The sequence below is a fragment of the Psittacula echo genome (genome assembly GCF_963264785.1).
Source record: "Psittacula echo genome assembly, chromosome: Z".
Lineage (NCBI taxonomy): Eukaryota > Metazoa > Chordata > Aves > Psittaciformes > Psittacidae > Psittacula > Psittacula echo.
In genome coordinates this window covers 11,628,041-11,650,378 of record NC_137742.1, presented here as the reverse complement: position 1 = coordinate 11,650,378, position 22,338 = coordinate 11,628,041, and the positions used below count along the sequence as shown (strand labels likewise).

The 22,338-nt window shown below is 54.2% G+C and overlaps 1 protein-coding gene across 5 annotated transcripts in view; it reads left to right on the top strand.

Moving 5' to 3' along the window:
* Positions 1-734: 734 nt before the first annotated feature.
* STOML2 (stomatin like 2) overlaps positions 735-22,338 on the top strand; it is a 44,686-nt gene continuing 23,082 nt past the window's right edge. For 2 of the 5 annotated variants that reach the window (XR_013958749.1, XR_013958750.1), the window contains exons 1-3: positions 741-817; positions 6,672-6,716; positions 6,812-6,893. The gene's annotated coding sequence lies outside the window, so the exon portion shown is untranslated. Of the gene's footprint in view, positions 818-6,671; positions 6,768-6,811; positions 6,894-12,058; positions 12,185-22,338 lie in introns of those variants that run through there. The other 3 variants (XR_013958748.1, XR_013958751.1, XR_013958752.1) reach the window with 3 other exon arrangements.

Sequence of the window (22,338 nt, the reverse complement as noted above, 5' to 3'; positions counted from 1 at the left end):
CTGAATGCCCCAGCCTCGATGCCCCCCTGCTATTCCCAGACAGCATCCAATGCGACTTTATCCATGATGGTGCCTCCAGAAATAAAGCCCCCCCGGACGGCAGCAAGGCGAGAGGGGCGTCAGCCTGTTCACATGCAGCTCACCGCACGCCAGGAGACATCTCGGTTTATATTTATCATCTGGCGGTCCCGGCTATATTTAGAGCGCTGCTGCAGCTGCGAGGTGAGTCAGCCGGGGGGAGCTTCACCCCGAACTACCCAACTCAGGGTGACCCGAGCGGCCCGCGGAGCTCCGCGGTGCTGCCCCTCGGGGCGCTGGCAGAGCCCCTCGCCCCGTTGCTGCTCGAGGTATCTCAGCAGCCATTAACGCGCCCACACCGGCACCGGGGGGACCGTGTCCGTGGGTACCGTGCCCGAGGGGCCGTGCCCGGGCCCAGCGCCCCCAGCTGAACCGGGCTGGGGTCAGGGCGATCTCACCCCACCCTGCCCCGGCGCCGAGCCACGCCACGCCCCCTCCGCCGAAGGCCAATGAGAAGCCGCTTCTCCTGGCCACGCCCCCTCCCTCGCTGTCATCACACACCCGCACGTGGAGGGGGCGGAGAGAAGGTGCCTGGCGTCACCGCCTCTCCGCCCGCCCATTGGCTGCGCAGCTCCACTTTCGCCCCGCCCCGCGCCGTGCCCCGCCCAGAAAACCAATCAGCGCGGGGCAGGCGGGCACAGGGGGCGTGTCTACGCCGGCACCCGGAAGGAGCGGACGGAGTCGCGCAGCAGTTGGGGCTGCGGCGGTGGCGGCAGCAGCGGCAGCGGAGGGGGCGCTGGTGGGTCCGGCGGGGCCGCGGCGGGCAGGGCCGGGGGACGCGGAGCAGGGCCGGGCATCAGTGGGGTCGGGCCGCCTGTGCGGTGTGGGAAGCGGGGATGCGCCCTGTCCCCGCTAACTGCCCCCCAGGTTCCAGGAGGTTGGGGGGGCCATGGGAGCTCTCACGTGGAAGGGCCACGGTCGGCGGGGACCGTCACCGCGTAGTACCGGGGAGGTCGTGATGGGGTGGGAGGCTGTGAGCTGGGGGACTGTGAGCTGGGACGGGGGGTCCGGGACCAGCATGGGAGCCTGTGAGCTCGGAGGGGGCAATGACAGGGATGTGGGGCCGTGAGCGGGGGAGTCCGTGACAGGGACTGAGGGCTTTGAGCTTGGGGGAGACAGTGACGGGAATGGGGGCTGCGGGCTTGAGGGGGACAGTGGGCGAGATGGGGGCTGTGATCTGGGGGGAGACCGGGGGGCTGTGCCCGGCAGTGCGAGGTACCCAGCAGCGGAGGGAGTGTACCCGGGGGGCACGGGGCGGCGCGACCGCAGAGCGCGTTTGGGGAGGGGGGGATGTGCGGAGTGCGCCCACACACACACTGCCTGGGGTCGGTGCTGGGGGGGGGGCTGTGTCGGGACAGGCAGAGGCAGGGCTGGGGGCACCGGGGGGTGCTGCACTGCGGCGGGGTGTTCCCCCCCGGATCCTGGCTCCCAGCCGCCACCGAGCTCCCCGGCCACGTCCCCTCCGCAGTGACACGGGCAGGGACAGGCTGCCACGGCTCTGCCTGCGGGATGGGGCCTCCCTCCGCCCTGTTCCTCCTCCGCGCTCAAGCCCGACCCCGGCTGGGACTCGGTGGCTGCTGTGGTCCCCCGGGACCATTCGGGAGGGAGTGGGGGGGGGGAGGTCCTTGTCGGTGGGGCCATGCCGGAGACCATGGGGGATGCGGGGAGCGGGAGACGCGGCTCCCCCCGCGCTGCGTGGCCGGCACCTGCCCACCCGGTGGGTGAACCGCAGGCTCCCGGTGGGGCTGCGAAAACAGGGCTGGAGCGGATGTGAGCGGCAGAGAGGCCTGCTGCCCTCTGGTGACAGCCGCCACGGGCGGAAGGGACCGCGGGGGGGGTATTTACCCACCCGACATCTGCAGTTACAGACCGGGGGGGGGGAGGTTTGAAGCGTTCCGCTGCGGGCGAGGCACCCGATTTGTACATAAATCACGCCGCGTGTTCTGGGCAGTGCCAGATGTTGTGTGGTGGGAGCTGGGGCGGTGGGCTTCCTTCCAACCCGCCTACGAATGTGATCCGTCAGATGGTGTGGATGGGGGGCATAGAGTGTCTCTGGGGTTTACAGGCTCCTTTTATATCTAATGGAAGGAGTGTGCTGTGGAGCTGCTGTATAAAAGCCTATGGTAGAAGAATGCTGTGCTGTTGTCTTCGGGTTTTTTAAAAGTCACTTTCCCCTCCGTGCTGCTTTAAAAAGCATCAAACAAAGCAAAGATCTGGTGACGGACCTGTCCTCTGCCTGAATTGTGTCCCTGAGCCTTAGCAAACAGGGGAATCTGGGACTTTGTGGAGAGCATAGGAGCCTTGAACCTGACACAAAGGAGAGCCTGAGCAAACTTGGTAACACACGCAGAAGGTGAACAAGGTCTGGCAGGTGAAACGGGGGAAAACTCCCAGCGTCATAGCACCGGAGTCACTTTTGCCTGGGCTGTTTTTTAGGGAAGAGGCTGAGGATGGGGAGAATTAAGTCATCCTGTAACGCCTTGTCACCGCCTTGTTGCACAGCAGCGATTCCCATCCTGCGGGTCTCAGCGTGAGCGAGCGGTGGGGCCCTGGCAGGGACTACACGTCCCGGCATGCAGCTCCTGCACAGCCAGACAGCAGGCTGGGAGCTGCAGCCTCCTGGCAGCTCTGCGTGTGCTGAGGGCAGCAGGGTTCCTACAGGGTTTGGGTTGGAAAGGGATGATTGCAGAGGAGACAGCACCTGCCTTCGCCTCCTCTGCGCCCATAGTGTTCTGATAGGTTCCTACTGACTCTCATGGGGGCTGAACGCATCCCTCCCTATGGACCCTGGGGTGGCCAGGGTGTGTGGGGACAGCAGAGCCCTCCTGTCACCTCAGCTGTAGAGCTGTGGTCCTTGGGGAGCTTGTGGACTGAGGTCTGGCCTGCAAGTGGGGCAGGGCTGGGGCTGTTCCAGCTCTGCCATTCACCACCTTGTTTGTGTTCCCTGCATGGGAGATTTCTTACTGCCAGAAGGAAAGCTGGGGGATCATTCTGCACTGACATTAGGAATCCTGCCTTTTGCAGCAACCTGGGCAGAGCAGCACTCGATGCTCTGCTCTTCACATCTGCCCTCTCCAGGAATGGATAACAAATCATTTTAGTTTTACTGATAGCGTTGCTCTTTCACTCCTCATTGCTTCCTCCAAGGCAGATTAAGCCCCTGTCCATACATCCTCTCCTGTGGTGTTGAGCTTTCCCAGCCTCTGTTCCTCCTGCAGTTTCGGGTCTTCTGAGCAATCAGAGCAGGAGGAGGAAAGGAAGCTGCTTCCCTGTGTTCAAGGGACTTCTGAGGGCAGAGAATCACATCTGAACCCCTGGTCTTCCTACCAGCTGCTTGCCCTGGCATGTTTCTGTATGGCCATGCTGAGTAGCAGAGGCTAGAGATGCCAAAACCTTCCTCACTGCTTCTGAGTCCGAGGGTGATTCAGGGGGATAGTTATTGATCTGACTCCTCAAAGTCAATGGCTCTCCCCTCTTCCCAAGTCCTTTACCTGCCCTTACTGCTCTGGGTCTGCCCATGCTTGTCCCCTGATAGATTTGGTAGGCTCCATAAGTGTTCTGTGTGGAAATATGCAGTGTTCGGGGGCCAGGTCACTTCCTGGATGCAGAACAAGAAAACCTGTTGTTTGTAGGTATGTGAAAGGAAAAAGTGCAGCCATTTGTGTCCTCAGCACACGGTCAGTGGAGCTGTAATCAAATTTTCAGAGGCTTCCATGGCTGGAGGAATTAATGAGTCAGGTTTGAAGCAGGACAAGACAACGTGGGAGAAATCCCAAAGGGAGGCATTTGTGCATTAACAGTGGCTTGTGGAGGGTGTTGTTGCAGATTACTTGGCAGGGAGTAGTGAGTTTTCTGGTTTTGCCTCATCCCTCCTCACCTCGCATCACTTCCAGGGACCGTTTTCTCTATGGAGTTGTGTGGTCCCTGCATCCTGCTAACACCATCATGTGTTCCTGATGCTTCCTTCAGTCTGCAGTGCTGTCTGTCTTCTGACCAGCTCTCTTCCTTCGTTTTCCCATTCTGCTTTCTCTTGCGAGCAAGCGAGCCTGGTAAATGTACCCTGTAGAGAGCTTGGTCCCACGGAGTTTGAGGTTTGCTTTAAAAATGGGTTTCTTTGGCTGCTATGTGTCTTTGCAAATCTTTATTCTCCATTTGGCTTTGCTTCTCTCTTCCACAGCCTCCCTTGCTTGGCCTCCTGAATGCCCAGCCGCCAATTAACATGTTTTCCCCCTGTTTCTCTCAGTGTCTTCAGCTGGTTGTGCATCCTGAATGAAGGGCAGCTGAGCTCACATGCCCTGCCTGTCAGAGAGCTTTTTCAGGACTGGCCAGCGGTTTGCAGTCACACTCACCTGTGCTGTGGCCTGCACAACCCCCCTGCTAAGCAGCATGGTGGCAGAACAACACTTGGATGGGAAGCCTTCAAAGGAGTCCTGTGTGAGCCAGTGATTCAGCTGGAAGTGCATTCTAGTAACGAATCTATGTCCCAGGCCAGGGCTGATGTCAACCTTGTGGTTCTTCCTGTTGGAAGTGGACAAAGATGCAAAGCCCTTTATGCAAGAGCCTAGGTGATAATCCAGATCCCCTGGCCTCAGTCCATTTGGGGTAATTGCATTCTTCCTGCATAGTGTTTTCAACCCATTCCTGTTGGATACAGAGCTGTTGTGTCCTGAGCTGCAGCAGCATGTGCGTGGCAGTGCTTCAGCCATGTCCACAGCAATTCTTGTCACTGCTCAGGCTTAGAGCCTTTTGAGCCTTCTCTGGAAGACGGTGTGGTAGAACAGGGAAATGGTAGAAGGTTTTATATATCTATATTTACTCATACACATGCAACACTTACTGCTTAAGCTCTCCGAAAACATATCGCTGGTGACTAGTTGGTACAGATTGCAGGTGGACCTCTCATGGACACTGGTGCAGGCTGACCTGCTAGCTGTGTAGGTGCAGGTGACATGGAGCACAGACTTCCTGGGTGTCTCTGTGACTGTGTTAAGGGCTGGTGCACCAGTAAGCTGGTGTGGCAGTGCCTCCCCACATTCACCATGTAGATGCTGTGCTCTGCTCACTGGTGCTGCGGCTCTGGTCAGAGCTGGGTGTTGTGGTCGAAGGCCAGCTGGTAACTCAGAACCATGCTCGCTTCTCCCTCTCTTCTTCCTCCTGGCTCCTGGTGGAATGGGGAGGAGTATGGAAAGAATGTAAATCGCACAGGTTGAGATAAGAACAGTCCAGTAACTAAGGCATAACACAAACCACTGCTGCTGCCACCAATAATAATAAGGAAAATGACAAGGGAGGAGAATATGGAACTAAAAAGGGAAGGAAAATAAACCAACAATAAACAGCAGGGATTCACAATACAATTGCTCACCACCCGCTGACTGATACCCAGTCCCACCTGAGCAGTGATCTGGGCCTTCTGGGTGACTCCCCTCAGTTTCTGTACTGGGCATGACGTGCTGTGGCATGGAATACCCCTTTGGCTAGTTGGGGTCAGGGATCCTGTCTCTGCTTCTTTCCAGCTTCTGAGCTCCTCCTCACTGGCAGAACATGAGAGACTGAAAAGGCCTTGGTCAGGGTAAACATTACTGAGCAACAACTAAAACATCCGTGTGTTATCAGTGTTGTTGTCAGACTAAAGCCAAAACACAGCCCTGCGTTAGACACTAGGAGGGAGAAACACAGCTGTTACAGCTGAGCCCAGGGCACGGGGGTATGCTGCCGGTGGTACCATGGGGGGGTTGCCCATACAGGAGGGCAGGCTGGGGAGCCGGGTCTGCCCCTAAGCAGCTTTATCTCATCGTGCCTGCAGCCAGGGGAACGTCAGACCTGGTTTGGGGAGTCTGATCCCATCTTGGTTTTCAGGACCTCCTGGGCATGAGGACCTAACCCCGGAGTGCAATCTCCAGTAGTCTGTAATTACAGCATTGTGAGCCCGGGGAGGAAGCTTAAACGCCATCTTTGTGATGGTGTTGGCAGGCCCCTCAGAGATTTCTATTAAGCAGTTGTCGTTTTCCCCCTTTGTTGTAGCCTGGGAAACGCTGCAGTGCTTGATTTGGCTTGATCTGTTTCGGTTGTTGGGAACAGGGTCTTTCCAGCAGTGATGCTGGCCCTCCCTGCCCTGGCTGTATGTCTCTGTGAGGTGGTTTAATGGGTGGCTTGTGAGGACCACAGCTTGGTTTTGGCACCCACTCAAGTACCAGCATAACCTGTGTGGTGGAGCAATGTACAGCGGGTGGAGAAGAACAAAGGAAACACAGAAAGGCCTCTGCTTCCTGTTGGAACCTGGGGAAGGGAGATGGTGGACATGACCATAGCAGCCTTCCCTGGGTGCCAGCTAGGCACCCACCTGGAGTCACCCAGGGAACTGGGGTGAATACTGGGACCCCGGGAAGGAGTCAGGGCTGCAGCTGGATGGGCGGCCTCAGCACTGATAGAAGATGTAGTGGGATATTTAAGGTGCTGCCACGCTCGGGGTCTGTCTCTTCTCGCTTGGTTGGATGAGCAGTTGCTGCCCACCTGATGTTTGGAAAGCCTTACTGTGCAGACAGGGCATTCCCAGCCAAGATGAATGTGTATCTGTGCACTTGTCTTTCCAGGTGACTCAAGCAGCCAGAGCAAGCAACCCCAACACCACGCTGCAGGTGCTGACATCTGAGAGCTGCCCTTCCCCTCTGCTGGAGCCCTACACCGAGGTTAGCACCCATTCCATTGTCACTGGTTTCTCTTCCTTCACCAGGGCTGTCTGAAGAAGCAGGGAAGCCCCGTGTTCTCCTCTCTGTGGCCCATAGGGACAGCTCTGCAGAGTACGTGTCACCCAGGTGAGGTGTTCCCACAGCCCAGTGGGTGCTCCTGCCTCCCGCCTGGCTGGCAGTGTGTGCAGGGAGCTGGGGTGTGCGCAGCCAGTGCTGCCAGGACCGCTGAACCCTCCACACAGTTGTTGGGAGCTCAAGGGCAGTGAGTTTTAAGCCCCTGGGAACTTGCAGACTGTGCTGTTTTGCTGCACGCGTGCTTCTGCGCACTGACTGTATGGAATGGGAGCGTATCCCAGCTGCTGGTCTCTGCTGGTTGCTGTCCTTCACCTGAGCAAACAGAGCTAAGACTTCGCCCAGAGCTCGCAGCAGACATGATCGTGCTCTCTATCACAGAGTCACAGAATGGTTTGGGTCGGAAGGGACCTTAAAGCTCATCCAGTCCCAACCCCTGCCACGGGCAGGGACACCTTCCACTAGAGCAGATTGCTCCAAGCCCCGTCCCACCTGGCCTTGAACACTGCCAGGGATGGGGCAGCCACAGCTTCTCTGGGCACCCTGGGCCAGCGCCTCAGCACCCTCACAGGGAAGAGCTTCTGCCTAAGAGCTCATCTCAATCTCCCCTCTGGCAGGTTAAAGCCATTCCCCTTGTCCTGCCCCTACAGGCCCTTGTCCAAAGCCCCTCTCCAGCTTTCCTGTAGCCACTTTAGGCACTGGAGCTGCTCTAAGGTCTCCTCTTAAGGAGCCTTCTCTTGCCAGGCTGATCAACCCCGACTCTCTCAGCCTGCGCTTTCTCAGTCTCCACAGCAGAGCTGCTCCAGCCCCTGGATCATCTTCATGGCCTCCTCTGGACTCACTCCAATAGGTCCACATCCCTCTTGTGTTGGGGTCCCCAGTGCTGAATGCAGTACTCCAGGTGAGGTCTCACTAGTCACCAGTACCTGCTCAGTGGTCTCTTAGTGATGATAAAGAGACATGTTATGTTGCTAAGAACAGATAAAAGGATTGCCCTCTGTTCTGATGGAGCTGCTTGCAGATCCCAGTCCGCCAAGCTCACAGCACGCTCTCAGGGCTCCCCTGCCTCTGGAAAAGAGGCATTTTAACACAAGGCTCACCATGTTGGATCCACTCTTCTTCCCCCACCCTGCCCTGCTGAGCAAACAGCTTGGTATTGGACAACAGATCTCCTATGTATGTGTAATGCAGAAGCTTCTCTCATTACTTGTTCTTGGCATGGACCTCTTCTCTGGTTTGGATATTGCCTAACCCAGGTGATATTAGTGAACTTGTATTTGGGCTGAATTAATCATGTTAGGTCAGTTTAATGCAGCTGGCAGCAGTTTGGAAGCTGGTACAACTTGCACACCCTTGGACAGACTTGCAGTGCCTGTCTGGAATAGGATGGAATGCTTCACTGGCAAACTCAAAGACCAGGCACAGTGGAGGTTATATCTCCAGTAGAAAGTGGTCAGCCTAACATCCTCCAGCCTGCTCTTAGCACATGTGGGCTGCCATCACTCCTTGGTCCAACCAGCTCATCTAGGACTAGGTCTTTTTTCCACTGGAAACCCCAAGAAAATGCTGCCCTTCCCTTCAGAGATGGGGTCCTGTGTCCCATGTGAGTATTGGCACTGGAGTTATGCGAGGAATCCCCTCTTTGCCCTACCATCTCTGCTGCAAGTAGGTTGGGCATTCAAAGACCCTGTTCATGGGAGTGTTGGGACAGCTGGATCCTTGTTCGGTTCTCGCTGCTCCCAAGAATGGAGCAGAAGATCATCTGCTGAGGCTAATTTTAGGTCTCTGAACGTTGCCGGTGTCCCTCTGAGCTCCTATTTGTGTGCGATCCCACAGCTCCCTGCTAAGAGCTATGTGAGAGTCCCATACCCTCGTGTGCGAAGGCTGTGCTGGAGCATAGTGTCTCAGAGGTTAGGAAGAACTTTGGATTCCTCACTTACCTAAAGCATCTAAGCCATATCAGATGTATGCATGACCCCTTTTTTTAGCCTTAGAACGGAGCACACTTTGGACCTTGCTTTGTGGGTGCCCACACGCTGTGTGGTGGGAAGCAGGCTGCAGCTTTCCAGCCCTTTACTGCTAAAAATGCAGCATTCAGTTCCTGTTGTCTTGGACGGGTGCTGCGGAACCTCTGGGTATGGAAATACCCCAAAGCCCGCAGCCAGGAGTGATGAGAGCCCTGCTCCAGCCCGCTCTGTACTGCTGAATGGCTGCTGCGCATCTGCCACCTCTATTCCCCAGCCCAACACAGTGTGAATGAAGACTCTTGGCCTCTTTCTTGTTTGTACACTCAAGACTTTTGGCCTCTGCACTTTCTGTGATCCACTCACTCAAGTGGAGCTTTATTAAGCGCTGAGCTTTGCTAAGTTTTACGTCAAGGCAAGATGTGGCTCTGCAGTTTTGGCCTGTCCTTATTTTTAGCCCATGTAAGACATGGGTGATGATATCAGAAGGAAGTTGCACAGTCTCCTGAGCTCTGTGACTCATGCTGGATCAGGACTGAGGCTTCGATAGCCTCTGCTATAACCCTCAACTGATGTAACTGGATGTGATAGGCCCTGCTAGATGTGAGGAAGGACAGAAGGACAGAAGGAAGCAGAGCTTTAGGAGGTTTTGGGGTTTTAAGCCATTCTATTATGTCATTGGATTAATTAGTTGAAAGATAATCAGGTATCACACGTGAGCGTGGGTCAGGAGGGTCCTTTTTCTTCTCCTTGTGTCTTGTACCCATATGGGAGAGGTGAAAGGGAGAGGAACTCTGTTTACATGCCAGGTTAGGTAACTGTTTAGCAGCACATAGCAACAGTAGACAACAGCTTTTAGGACAGGAAGCACAGCAGGATCCTGTCACTGGTTCAAGCCACAGAGAGGTTCGGTGCAGCAGAACAGACCAGCCTGAAGTGGGAATGGGCTGCAACTGGAGAGCAGACACTCAGGAGGCGCCTGCCAGGCTGCAGCAAGGAGTCTGGGACCCCCATTTCCACCAAAAGCTGGTGCTGAGACAAGGTGGAAAGAGCTCCTGACCTGCAGGCAGATGTGTTACGCTGGGCTGAGCACGGGCTGTGAGTCACCACCATGGAGAAACCAGCATGGGACAGTCAGTGATGCTGAAGCACCCCTGCCTGCCATAGCACAATGGGGGTTGCAGCTAGAAGGGCCTCTGCACCTCAAGTCTGGCTGCTGTGTCATGCGTTAGGACCAGACACAGTGGGGTGTGAGGCACCAGGTACAGAGTAGGCACCTTGCCCAAGAAGCATGTGGGGATGATGGCTTGGGGAAGTGTGCTTCCACCTCAGCTCCCTTCCTTCCTCAGGGTGATGAACAGCCCTTCAGGAGCGCGTTGAGGCATTTGGATGTCATGCAGCAGGTTTTACGTGTAGGGGAGCGGGGAGGGGACAGCAAGGTTGGGGGAGCAGAGACAAAGAAGGGAGGCAGGAGCATGCTGGGGGGGATTGCTATGGCAACTTGCCACTGCCAGCATTGCTGCTCTGTGCTTTCCACAGCGCACAGTGAAGGGGTAGCCAGGGCAAATGTACAACCTGCCACAGCCCTTGTTGCAGCCCCATCCCAGCCATGCCATGGGCTCAGCACCGCTGGGCTCCTGCATGGCAATCTAGCATCCAGAGCCATTCTCCTCCATCAGCAGTGTTTTGTCCACCTCCTCCCCTCTTTCGCCCCTCACTGGGGAAGGGTCAGGCAGCTCCTGTTTGCAGACCTGTTGTGTTTGAAGGCTTGAGTTGCAGAGCAGGCTAAACCAGAAAGAAAACCAGTCTCCTGAGCCCTCTCACTGCACCACCGAGGAAAGCAAGTCATTCTGCTGCCCTTGCTTATCCTCAGTTAATCAATGTAAGTGGCTCCAGTCATGCATGCGTCTTCCCAGGATGCCTGGCCCTGCACAGAACCATCCACCTCTCGCAGCCAGTTTGCCTTGCTCCAAGGTACCCGTGAGGGAGAGCAGAAGCCTTAGTGAGCCCTCTGATATGGCCTGAGATCACCCTCTGGGGCAGGTAAAGGAAAGGTTAAACGTTTCTGAAGCTGCCTTTGGGAAGACCCATTGCCACGTGCTGGCTCCTGTTGCTGAAGGAAGCGTGGAACATCATGATACCCGCTGTGCAGAGAGAATAGGTCAGGAAACCAGCTCCAGCCTGGCCGTGTTGTGTGACTGTGACCTGACCCGTTATCCACAATGTGCCTAAAGCCCTGCATGTGAGCCAGGGGGAAGGGACAGGCTGGCAGCAAGTGCAGTTTGCCCATCTCAGTGTGGACGGCTGTGTGATCTGTAGAGCTCTCTCATTTCACCTCCCAAAGGTCAGTGCTCACAGAGCTGCAATGCCCTGCCTGTGGCTCTGCACCCGGAACAGAGAGAAAAGAGCCTGCCCCATCGCTTCCACCTTCGGAGGATGCTCTGAGCTCACGTGTGTGGGGTTGTCATGGTTGCTGCTGTGGTGCCTGTGATCAGTTTGTCTGGGGCTGGGATGTTCAGGCAGAACTGGGGAGGAAAGGACGCCTGTTTGTGAGCTGCCATCAGCCCTGTGCTCACAAGTGTCACAGCCTGAGCTGTTACTTCTCCATCCAGCCCTGAACAAGGGTACAAAGCCTCAGAAACTCCCCTGAAAACCATTTCACCATTCCCAATCTGCCATCGTGTCCCTTTCTTATTTAGGATGATTATAAGATCTGTATAGACTGTGCAATGCTGCCGTTCCAGATCACCCATTCAGTACTTAAAAGGGACCTATAAGAAAGATGGGGGGAGACTTTTCATCAGGGCCTGTTGCAATAGAATAGGGAGTGATGGTTTTAAACCAGAAGAGGAAGATGGATGTGAGAAAGGAATTCTTTACAAAGAGGGTGTAAAACACTGGCACAGGTTACCCAGAGAGGTGGTGGATGTCCCATCCCTGGAGACATTCAAGGCCAGGCTGGATGTGGTTCTGAGCAACCTGATCTACTTGAAGATGTCCCTGCTCATTGCAGGGGAATAGACTAAATGAGCTTTTTTGGGTCACTTCCAACCTAAACCATTCTATGATTAGAACTCCTGAACAGGCTAGATGTGTTTGTAAAGTGTCCCCTGGCCTCCGGACCCTGTTGTTGCCAAGGGAGAACACCTCCTTATTTAGGAGGAGGTGGAAGCTGGAACATGGAGCCTCTGGGAAAACTGTCTGCAGCAGAGAGCAGTGTGCTTACTTCCTCCCTCCCACTTCCTGCAGGTTCCTTCCCTTTTCAGAAGGGAACAGCTTGCTTCCCATGGAGGAAGCTGGAACGCTGGTACCTGACCCTGAAGGCAATTCCAGGTCAGCAGCTTGAGCACTGCTCTTCATGTATGTGACCTTCAGCGCCTGGTATGAGAATTGGTGTTTATAATATATTACGGGTGTGGATGATGGTGGAGCATGGTCAGAATCCAAACTGTACTTCCCTCTTGCCCCTCTTATACAGCCTGTTGTTTCTGATCTGCCCTCCAGAACGTAGCCTTAAGATGTGCTATGAACCATATCATGAAGTGGATGCAGAGCCCATCAGAGGGGGCTCTGGGTTAAGGGTGTGTGCTGGGGTGTGAATGTCGGTTTCTAGGGCAGATTATGCTCTCTCTTTTGCCATTTCAACAGCACCTTGCCCAAGACTCAACTCCTGGGTGCTGTGACCTGATGGGGTATAACTGTGTCATCTCTGAAGTGCTGCTCCCTTTTACTGCCTTGCCTGTTCATGCTGCAAGCACAAAGGGTCAGAAAAGCCCAAAGGTGGTGCGGTCACATACTCTTCTCCCAGTCTGGGGAGTATTTAAGACAGGCAGTGCTGGAATAAGCATTTAGGGAGAGGCAGCCAAGAGAGATTTCCTCCTGGCTGAGCTGCGGTGTTGAAGTTTGGAAAGTCCTGTGTGGGTTACGTGCTGCTGCACTTCACTGCTGCCATCGCCTTGGGCAAGTCGTGGACGTGCAAACCTGCTAATAGTCAGTGGGGACAGCATGCTGAGCAAATGGCCAGTGTCCTTTTGGGCATCGGGAGCAACCTGAGTGGTGCTGCTGCGGAAAGAGAGCTGGGGATTACAGCAGGGAGATGAGGATCATTGGAACCGAGAGGAAACTGTGACTCGGTGGATGTTTCTACCTGCATTCCCTAGCCTGTGAGATACAGCTAAGCCCAGCAGTGCTGTATGGATTGCCCTGTCTGGAAGATGCATAACAAATAGCTTGCAAGAGCCAACTCTTTGCTCAGCTTGGAAGTGGAGAATGCCTGGACTCTGTGCAATGGGGGTTTCTTGCTGCCAGTCAGCAGAGCTGTAGCGGTGCGGAGAGCACAGCACAGGCAGGTTAGCACGGTCACTCCGGTCCTTTCTACACCAGTGTTTGTGCTGCTGGTGAGGTCAGCATAGCTGGGCCAGTGGTGTACAGAGGGTAACCTCCAACTCCTCACTGCTGTGGTGTCTGGCAAAACAAAGCTGTTGTGCCATCAAGTGCGGGGTCTGAGCTTTGCTTTCAATTCATCTTCTAGGAGCGGCAACAGCTAAAAGTGTGAGGAGTTTTTGAGGAACTAGAATGTTCTCAGGCTTTTTGTCTGTGTCTGGCCTGCTGACATCCTCCCTGGGCTGATGACCTGAGATCTTAAGGTATTTGCAATGGTCTGTCCGGGTCCTGTGATAAATCTGGACAGAGAGGACACAAAAACCAGCGGCATCAATCTGGCCCCCTGAAAATGCTCCTGTTGCTGCTGTGCCTGTTCCTTGTAACCGAAGGGCTGTTTCATGGCTTAGATTTGCTGAGGAAACAGAGCCCCTGTCTTTCTCCTGTGCAGCTATCTCCCTGGCAGCTCAGGAGGAATGAGTTATTATAGATCTCAGCTCTGTTTAACTCTGTTTCCCTTCAATACTGTACCGTTAGAGCAGCGGAGCAAAACGCAGTACTACTTCCAGAGGAAGGCTGCTATCAGAGGCCACCTCTGTAGCAGAGGCTGGAAGCGAGGAGGAACAGTTTACCAGGAAATGCCTGTGTCCATGTGCTGGTCGCTTTTGGGAAGGAAAAGGCATCTCCCACTTGAAAGCTTCCTCAATACCCAACCCCAGGCCTTGGTGATGGAGCTGTACCGGTATGAGCAGTACTGAGAACACTCAGTTCTTCCCTCCAGAGCCTGGGAAAGGTCTGACCAAAGTTGTGGTCTGAAAGAAAAGTCCAATTCTGTCCTTAATCAAACCTTAAAGTGGGAGTTTTGGAGTGGTTTTTGTTGGTTTTTTTTTTTTTTTTTGGGGGGGGGGGGGGGCGGGGTGATTGATGGTGGTGTTTTGATTTGGTTTGGACTTTTTTTTGCTACCGAAAAGGCATTACTTGCACAAATCCTTGTAAGGAAAGAGCAGGGAATTTCCCTTGGAATGAGCCTGCCTGACACTTGATACGTCTCAGATGTGTGTTAACAGAGAAATGAAAAGATTGCGCCATAAAGTGATAGGGGATAATGAGTTTAATCTCTGTTATGCTGTCCTGGGAGGCAGAGCTGGGGCAAGGGTATTGGCACTAGCCAATTATGGTTTTATGGCAACAACAGAAAATACCACCTTCACGTGTTTCCCTGGGGAAGGGTCCGTTCCCAGGGTCCCCAGGAAGGTGGAATAAAGGAACCAAAAGACCTGAGCCTGGGTAAAGATGCCAGGAGATTTTCAGATGAGAAGGGTATAATACCTGTGTATTTTCTGCAGCTTGATCTCTGCTTTCCCATTCAGTGGCCCAGAAGGGCTCTTAACCTCACTATGATCTTGAGAAATGCAGTAAAAAAACTCTTAACTTTAATAACGTTAGTGACACATCTAACCCAGAGCCTGAATGAGCAAATCTGTAGCTTCTCTGCCGACAAGGCAGATAAATGGGTGATGATTTGCTACTGCACCAGACATAGGGATTTTAGAGGATGCTAGAGTGGGTGAGCACTGTTGTGGAAACCTTAACTGGAGAGCAGGCCCTCAGAAGGGTTTCTGGAGGTGTGTGGTGAAAGCAGAGAGGCTGACATCAGTACCTGGAAACTCATCAGCTCTAGAGCTGGACCAGAATATCCAAGAGGTTACTCAAACACTTGAATCTTTTCAAGTAAAGAATGCAACCACTTGCTGTCAAGGAGCATCCAGTCCCCTGCCAGCCTTTTGGGATCCAGGACACTCTTCTAGTTTATAATGCTCTATCTGGGTCTTTAATTTGTTTGGGTTTGGATTGGGGTTTTTTGTTCCTATGTGCCATACCTTGCTTTTCTGGGCTATGCTAAGTTACATGCATTGGTGCAGAGCCCTGCATGTCCCTATTCTCTCTGGTGCCAAGGAGCATGTGGGTCAGTCCATGGGACCAGTTGTAGCCCAGCAGAGCTGGGTGCAGTCTGAATGGCCAGCAGCAGAGTGGGGCCAACTTCTGCTTCAAGAGAGGTGGGAACAGAGGAGGCTTGTAATCCAGATAGCTGATTAATGTGGGGCATGTGGGTATCCTTATCTCTGCCCATCACTGGAGTTCTCAGAGGTGTTGGTTCCATCCTTGCCCTACTCCCCATGCTGTGCTGGGTGCTGCCTCCCTGCTCGCTGTCCTTTCACTGTGACTCAGTTTCCCTGTGGCCTGGGGTGGAGCAGGACCGGAAAGGGGCATAAGGGAAGTTACAGCAGCTGGTAGGAAATGGCATTTTGGGGTGCTGCAAGGCGGCCCTACCCCATCCTGTCTGCAGAGGTGGTGGGTTGGGGTGCAGCGGTGCCAGCCTGCTCTGTCTGCTGTGGAGCTGTGTTTTGGGGTGCTGCAGGGCAGCTCTGTTCCATCATTGTGGGGTGCCACAGAACAGTCCTTGCTGCATACTGCCTTCTCCTGTGCCAGGGATCATGCTAGGGGAAGGAGGGCTGGCTGCAACCTTCCATCCCGTCTGCATTCCCATGTGCGGGGCATATGATCACGATAGTCCATAGCACTGCTTCCTCCCTCGTGTGATTTATGGGCTGCTGCTCAGGATATGGGTCTGGGCTTGTCTCAGACAAAGCAAGAATCCGGAGTGCTGTCACCACACTTACCTATGTGCAGGCTGCGGAGGTAACAGCATGGCGTCTCCCGCTGCCTCTGCTTTGGGCATGGAGCAATGGCTGTAACTGGGGACAGGAGCAGAGGAGTTCCTGATCCTATCTGCTTCTTTCCTCAACCCTATTCCTTCCTTGCAGCCCCAAATCTGCCTGCATGGAGCCTGGTTTGCAATAAACCTGCTGAACTGAAGGCAGGCAGAGTAAAACCAGGAGGCTGTAAAACGTTGTGAGCTCAACCCATGTGTCTGCAGCAGTGTGGGGCACACGGTCCCCACATGCACATGTTGGTACTAGTTTGTACTGATGATGAGGAAGGTCAGAGCATCACCCCGTGCTGCCCATTGTGTGTATCCGATGTGTCCTGCAAGCCACCAGCAGACTGTCAGCACAGCTCTTTTGTAGGTCCAGCTTCCCATGGATGCTGCAACCCGCCTTGCTTGTCTGAAGCAGTCTTTATTTGAGGCAGTGCCCTAAGGGTTAAGCCACAGTTGTGGGATAGGGTTTGTAGCAGGAACAAAGAGGGCTTTTAAGGTCTGTGTTGGGCTGGGAATAGAGGGAATGGATTGAGCCTTTCCCAGTGTGTTGAATTACAAAGGTCATGGAGACCCTTTTGCTGGGAGGCAGCAGTGGTTGAGGTCGCTGCTGGAAGAGAGAGAAAAGAGATTGTGAAACTCAGTGAGAACAACTTCATGGGGAGCTTTAAGAGCAGAGTGAAAACTGGAATTGTATCCAGAGATGAATGAGTGGTGAGCACAAGGCTGGGAGCCAGGAGGCCAGGACTGCAGGCTTTGTGCAGGCCTTCTGCCCTGGGATTTTGGGGTGGGTTGGTTTTGTTTTCCCCCTCCATATAGCATTTGCAGCTGCCCTCGCACACGGCATGGGAATTCACAGCGTCACTCCTGTAGCCAGCTCTTGGGCCTCTCCAACCAGCTCTGAGCCGACGGAGGCTGCAGAGAGTAAAAGGCAATGCCTGGAAGGGAGGATCTCTCCAAAATGCAGACAGAGGAGACGGCTCTGGGTGCCTGCAGGCACATTTTGCCTGGACAGAGGAGGGAAGTTGACTTTTCAATGCCTGCCCAAGCTAAAACTGGATTTCTCACGTGTACTTAAAGAGTAAAGGCCAATTATAGCCCCTCTGCTTAATGTCATCTGTTCAGGGTGCCGTGCGAGGGTCCAGCAATAGAAGCCAGGGAAGGGATGGATGGCAGAAACATCTACTTCCCTTCCCACAGCAAGGTGGGAAGAGGACACAGCCTGTTTCCATCTCCAGCTTCAGATGGCACGAGCCAGCCGGCCGGCCCACCCAGGACGTGCGTGGAGGGCTGCAGGATGTGCTGAGTCAACAAGAGCATCCCCTTGTTGAGGGCGGGGAGCTGATCAGGGCTGTGGAACAATAAGGGCTTCCAGCCTGCAGGAAGGATGAGCGCCAGCTGTGAAGCACACGGTGGGCTTTCCAGTTTTAGCCAACTTGGATTTGTGTTACCGACCAGAAAAGGCGGTTTAGTCCTTAAAACTTGGCACTTGGCCTTTCAGCTCCATCCCCTGGCACAGGATGACGGAGCTCCCCCATCTAAGCTTTCATGTAAAGAAATTCCACATCTGGTCTTTATGTTGGATCAAATGACCTTGGATGTGATTTTTGGAGCAAAAGGCTGATGCTTCATTGGGCTCTGCCTAGGAGGTGAGAGCTGATCCCAGGGAATACTCCATGAGGGCCACTGCATCCATCACCTGACTTAGCAGCCTGGAGGCTGCTCTACTTTTCAAGCACCGAGGGAGGACTGTAGGGAGCACAGAGCTGCTGTGAGGAGAACCCAGAAATGGAAGGCTTCAGGGCTCTCACAGACCATAACATCTTCTGCTCACCTTGGTAGATGGCCTGTTCTCACATTCATGCTCTGCGTGCCTGTTCTTGTAACCAGGAACCATTTCAGCACAAGTGTCAACTTTGTGTACTTCTTGCTGCTTAGCATTGACATTGAGAAAGCCTGAACTTCTCCATCTGCTGTTGCCCAAAATCCTCTCTTTCAACCCCATTTTCTGGCATCATCTGTGCTGCAGAAGCATGCCACTAACATAAAGGTGGGTGAGTAAACTCCTCTCTGTTGACCTGAAACCTGCTATTTGAAGGCAGCAAGGTCTTGTCACTGTACTTCGGAGGGATGCTTTGCCACTCTTCTTAGCCCCCTGGGCTGCAAAAGGGGAACCAAAGGCAGTTGCGAGGGATTCCCTTGGTGTGAGAGAGGTGTCAGAAGCAAGAGCAGCTTGACTGTCTCTTCTCTGCTCTTCTGGGTGTTGCAGATGGGGTGTTACCCCTCTGTTAGTCACAAATGGAGGCTGGAAGGAAATCATCATGGTCTGTCTCAAATTGGTCTGTCTCATACAGTGAGCACTGTGGACCCCCCATCCTCCAGCCGCCTTAGAAGGACCCCAGGGACTGAAGCATCCTGAGAGAGGAGGGGTGGTGTGCAGGGGAACTGTTGTTTTCTTTGCCCAGAGAAGGGAGAAAGGCTCTGTTTGTACATGGTGAGGGTCAGGAATGTAAAAATCCGTTGAGAATCGGCAGTTCTGACGTATAGTCCTGAGCTTTGGCAGAAAATCGGGTTTCGTCCCTTTTAAGACATGATAGCCCAGCCCAAAACACTGTTCCTCCTCCCTGGCTAAAGGACAGTTTAGTCTGGCTTTAATTCTTGGATGTCAGGGCCTCCTGACCCAGCTGGAGCTGTGTGACCTTGCTGGAGATGCGATGGTTGAGTGACTTGTCCTATTGCAGCACCAGCAAGCTTTGTGTGAGCGATGCCATGTGCAGGCAAAACACTGCAGCTGGCCAAGTGCTCCTGGGTGGAAGGGATTGGAAGGGACCATAACCACCCCTTGTCAGCGTGACTCTGACACATGGGATGTGGAGAGGAAAGAGCGAGAAAAGAGCCTGTGTTTGACCCCAGTGATTTCCTCCTATAGTCAATGGGAAATGGATCCTCCAGCTACAACAGGCAGAGGCACAGGTCTGTGACTGGGTGTGCTGCACAGGCTGGTGTCTTCTGTGTGCGCCGGCGCTCTCGTGTGTTCCTTGACACAGATGGATGTGCTGTGGTACGCAGAGCTGCTCGCGGGCTGGGAGGTGTGTGCTGCAGCTCTCAACGGGCTCCAGCATGGCTGCAGTCTGCCGTCTGCCTCTTGTCGCCTCTGCTGCTGTGGTCCTGCGATGCTGGGGGAGAGGTGAAGGGAAGGGATGTGAGGTGAAGCCTGTTTGGGCTTCAGCTCCTAGAATTAGGGGCACTGCTAGTCAGGAAGCAGCCTGCAGAGGATGTGTGTACATGGCATCGTGTGTGTGGCTTGTACAAGCCAGATCCAGGAACTGGACTGCACAAGCCTGTGGGCCCTTGTCATGGTTTAAGTCCAGCTGGTAACCCAGAACCATGCAGCCACTCACTTATCCTCCCTTCTTCTCCCCCTGATCCATGTGGGATGAGGAGGAGAATGGAAAGAATGTAAATCCCACAGGTTGAGGTAAGAACAGTCCAGTAACTAAAGTATAATGTAAAGCTACTACTAATAATAATAATTACAAGGGAAATCACAAGTGGAGAAAATATGAAACTGAAAAGGAAAGGGGAAAAAAAACCCAATAAGCAGCAAGGATTCACAATACAATTGCTCACCACCCACTGACCAGTACCCAGCCTGACCCAAGCAGTGATCTGGCCCTTCCAGGTGACTCTCCTCAGTTTCTATACTGGGCATGACATGCTGCGGTATGGAATACCCCTTTGGCTAGTTCAGGGGTCCTGTCTCTGCTCTCTCCTGGCTTCTTGTGTCACTGGCCGAGCATCAGAGCCTGAAAAGTCCTTGATCAGAGTAAACATTACTGAGCAACAACTGAAACATCCGTGTGTTATCAGCGTTGTTCCCAGATTGAAACCAAAACGCAGCCCTGCACCAGCTACTGGAAGGAGAAAAAATAGCAGTTACAGCTGAACGCAGGACAGCCCTGCATGTGCAGTGGCACCAGCTGATACCCACCGTAGCCGTGCTTAGAAGAAAACCCTTTCTGTCCTCCAAGAATCTCTCAGTCAAACTGGGAAGCGGCACAGCCCCATGGGCCGTGTTCGGCTGTACCCGAAGGCAGGTTAGTGGTGTGGATCCAGGCTGTGACAGCACCGGGTGACCCTCCCACAGCCGGTGGCGCAGGGCTGATAAAGCACACGGGCTTGCCTTGGAGGAAGCCCTCCCCCAGCATCGCTCCTTATCTCAGCAGCGCTGGCACAGGGCAGTGCTCCCAGCCTGCCCCAGCTCCCATAGTGGACCTGAGCCAGCGTGGCTCTGTGTGTGTGTGTGAGTGCTGCGGGAGGCACTGAGCCTCTGGCACGGGCTCCCTGCTCCGTTTGCTGCCCTGCAGAGCGTGCGGCACGGCCCGAGAGCTGGGTCCAGGTCGCACGCAGCGGCACACGTGTGCGTGCCCAGGGCTGCGGCAGCGAGGGGTGAGTCAGGCGGGAGCAGGGTGTGAACCGGAGGCAGTGAGTCAGCGGGAAGCAGAAGGCACGTGCTCGACCAGGGATGGGCTGTAAGGGAGCCCAAAGGGCCTGGAAGGGTGCTGGTTCTCCAAGTGATGGGGTAGGGGGTGGAGGAGGGCTGGGGAAGCCAGAGGTTGTAGCGTGTTGAAGCAGTGCCTGTGGCTTGGGGATGGAATGGGAGCTGACTCAGCCGTGTGCCGAGCATGTTCCTTGCCCACGTAGAATCAACCAGGTTGGAAAAGACTTTCAAGACCATGGAGTCCAACTCTTTCCCTGGGACTGTTAAGACTAAACCATGTCACTGAGGGCCTTATCTACACCGTTTGTGAACACCTCCAGGGATGGTGACTCCACCACTGCCCTGGGCAGCCTGTTCCAATGCCTGAGCACCCTCTTGGTGAAGAAATTGTTCCTAATATCCAGTCTAAACCTCCCCTGGCTCAGTTTGAGGCCGTTACCTCTTGTCCTATCACCTGGGAGAAACGACATCTCCCGCCATGGGTATGTTACTGTCCCAGGGTGGGCTGGGGCATCCTCGATGCTGAGGCCTTCGCAGGAGGGACCAAAGATGAGCACAAGGGAGCAGTGCAGTGACCAGGTATCCCAGCCACCGGTGCATGGGGTGGATCTTTGTCCTGGGGCTGTTCAGTTTCTATTTAGCTCACTTGGTCTCTTCAGAGTTTGGCTGCTTATCACTCCTGAGGACAGGTCACTCGTGGGCATGATGGAGGTACCACAGCACTGAAGCCAAAGCTCTCTGTAGTTAGGACCAAACTTCTCAGAGCAGGTATTTGGGGTATCCCAGCTCAGGATAACCTATGTTTGTTGCAGGTTTGCTATTGCTACTAACCAGGGCAAGGATCAAATACTCGAAAACCAGCCCCCACTGCTCTCAGTGTTGAGGTGAGTCTTTATATCCAACACCCCCAAGGTGTGCAAGTGTCTGCTGCATGCAGGTACCTCCTGTTTGCCCTGCTGGCACCCTTGGCTGGGCAGGATGGAGACTTACAGGCTCCAGGAGCCTCTGCCATGGGGCTTCTGGTGTACTGCAGCAGGCAAAGCCTGAGAGCAGTGGGCTCAAGCAGCCTGGGAAAGGGAAGGCAGCAAAAGGGGCTCTCACTGCTGCCAGAGGCTGTGGGTTTGGAGAGAAGCCGGAGCTGAGCTCCCCTGGGAATTGCCCAGGCACAGGATGAGCATTAATGGCACAGAAGGGAAACCGCAGTTAGATATTAGGACAAATATTTCCCCAAAGGGCAGTTGGGCTGTGGAGCAGAGCCCAGAGAAAGGAGGCAGCATCCACATTTGGAGACACTCAGCCCTTGGCAGAGGCAGACCCTAAGCAACCTGCTTGAGCTTGGCCCTGGGACCAAACCCCCTGATGTCCATTCCCACCATTGTTATTCTCAATTTCTGCAGTTCTTGGGGTGCTTGGTGATGTACCATCTCATGTTGGACCGACCAGTCCCTTCTCCTCACTTGGTTCATCTCATCCATGTGGTATTAACAGTGCCGGAAGATGAATGCACTGCCTTAGCAGCATTGCCCAGCTCTTTGATTGAGAGAGAAAGTTTAGATGTCCTGTGAGTCTATTCAGGGAAGCATGGAGTAGGACGGAAATCAAATATCACCTGAAAGAAGGCAAGCTTTATTTGAAATTGCCTAAATAAAATCTGCACAATGAAAGCAAGGAATGGAAAATGTTCCAGTTATATCAATCACAGGTAGGATTCTCTTCTAGGGACCAGAGCCTCTGGATCACTTTGTAGTAGATGCCCCTTTTCTTTGACTTTTCCTTTAGTTAAACTAATAAGCTCTCAAATCAAAGAGAGCTGCAGCACCCATCTCTCCGTCATTCCCACCCTGTGTGAGCACAAAGAGCCAGTTGGCAGTGAAGCTCGGGGTGTAAACCACTCATCCTGCTCTGCTGGCAGCGCAGAGCTGTGATCAGTAACGG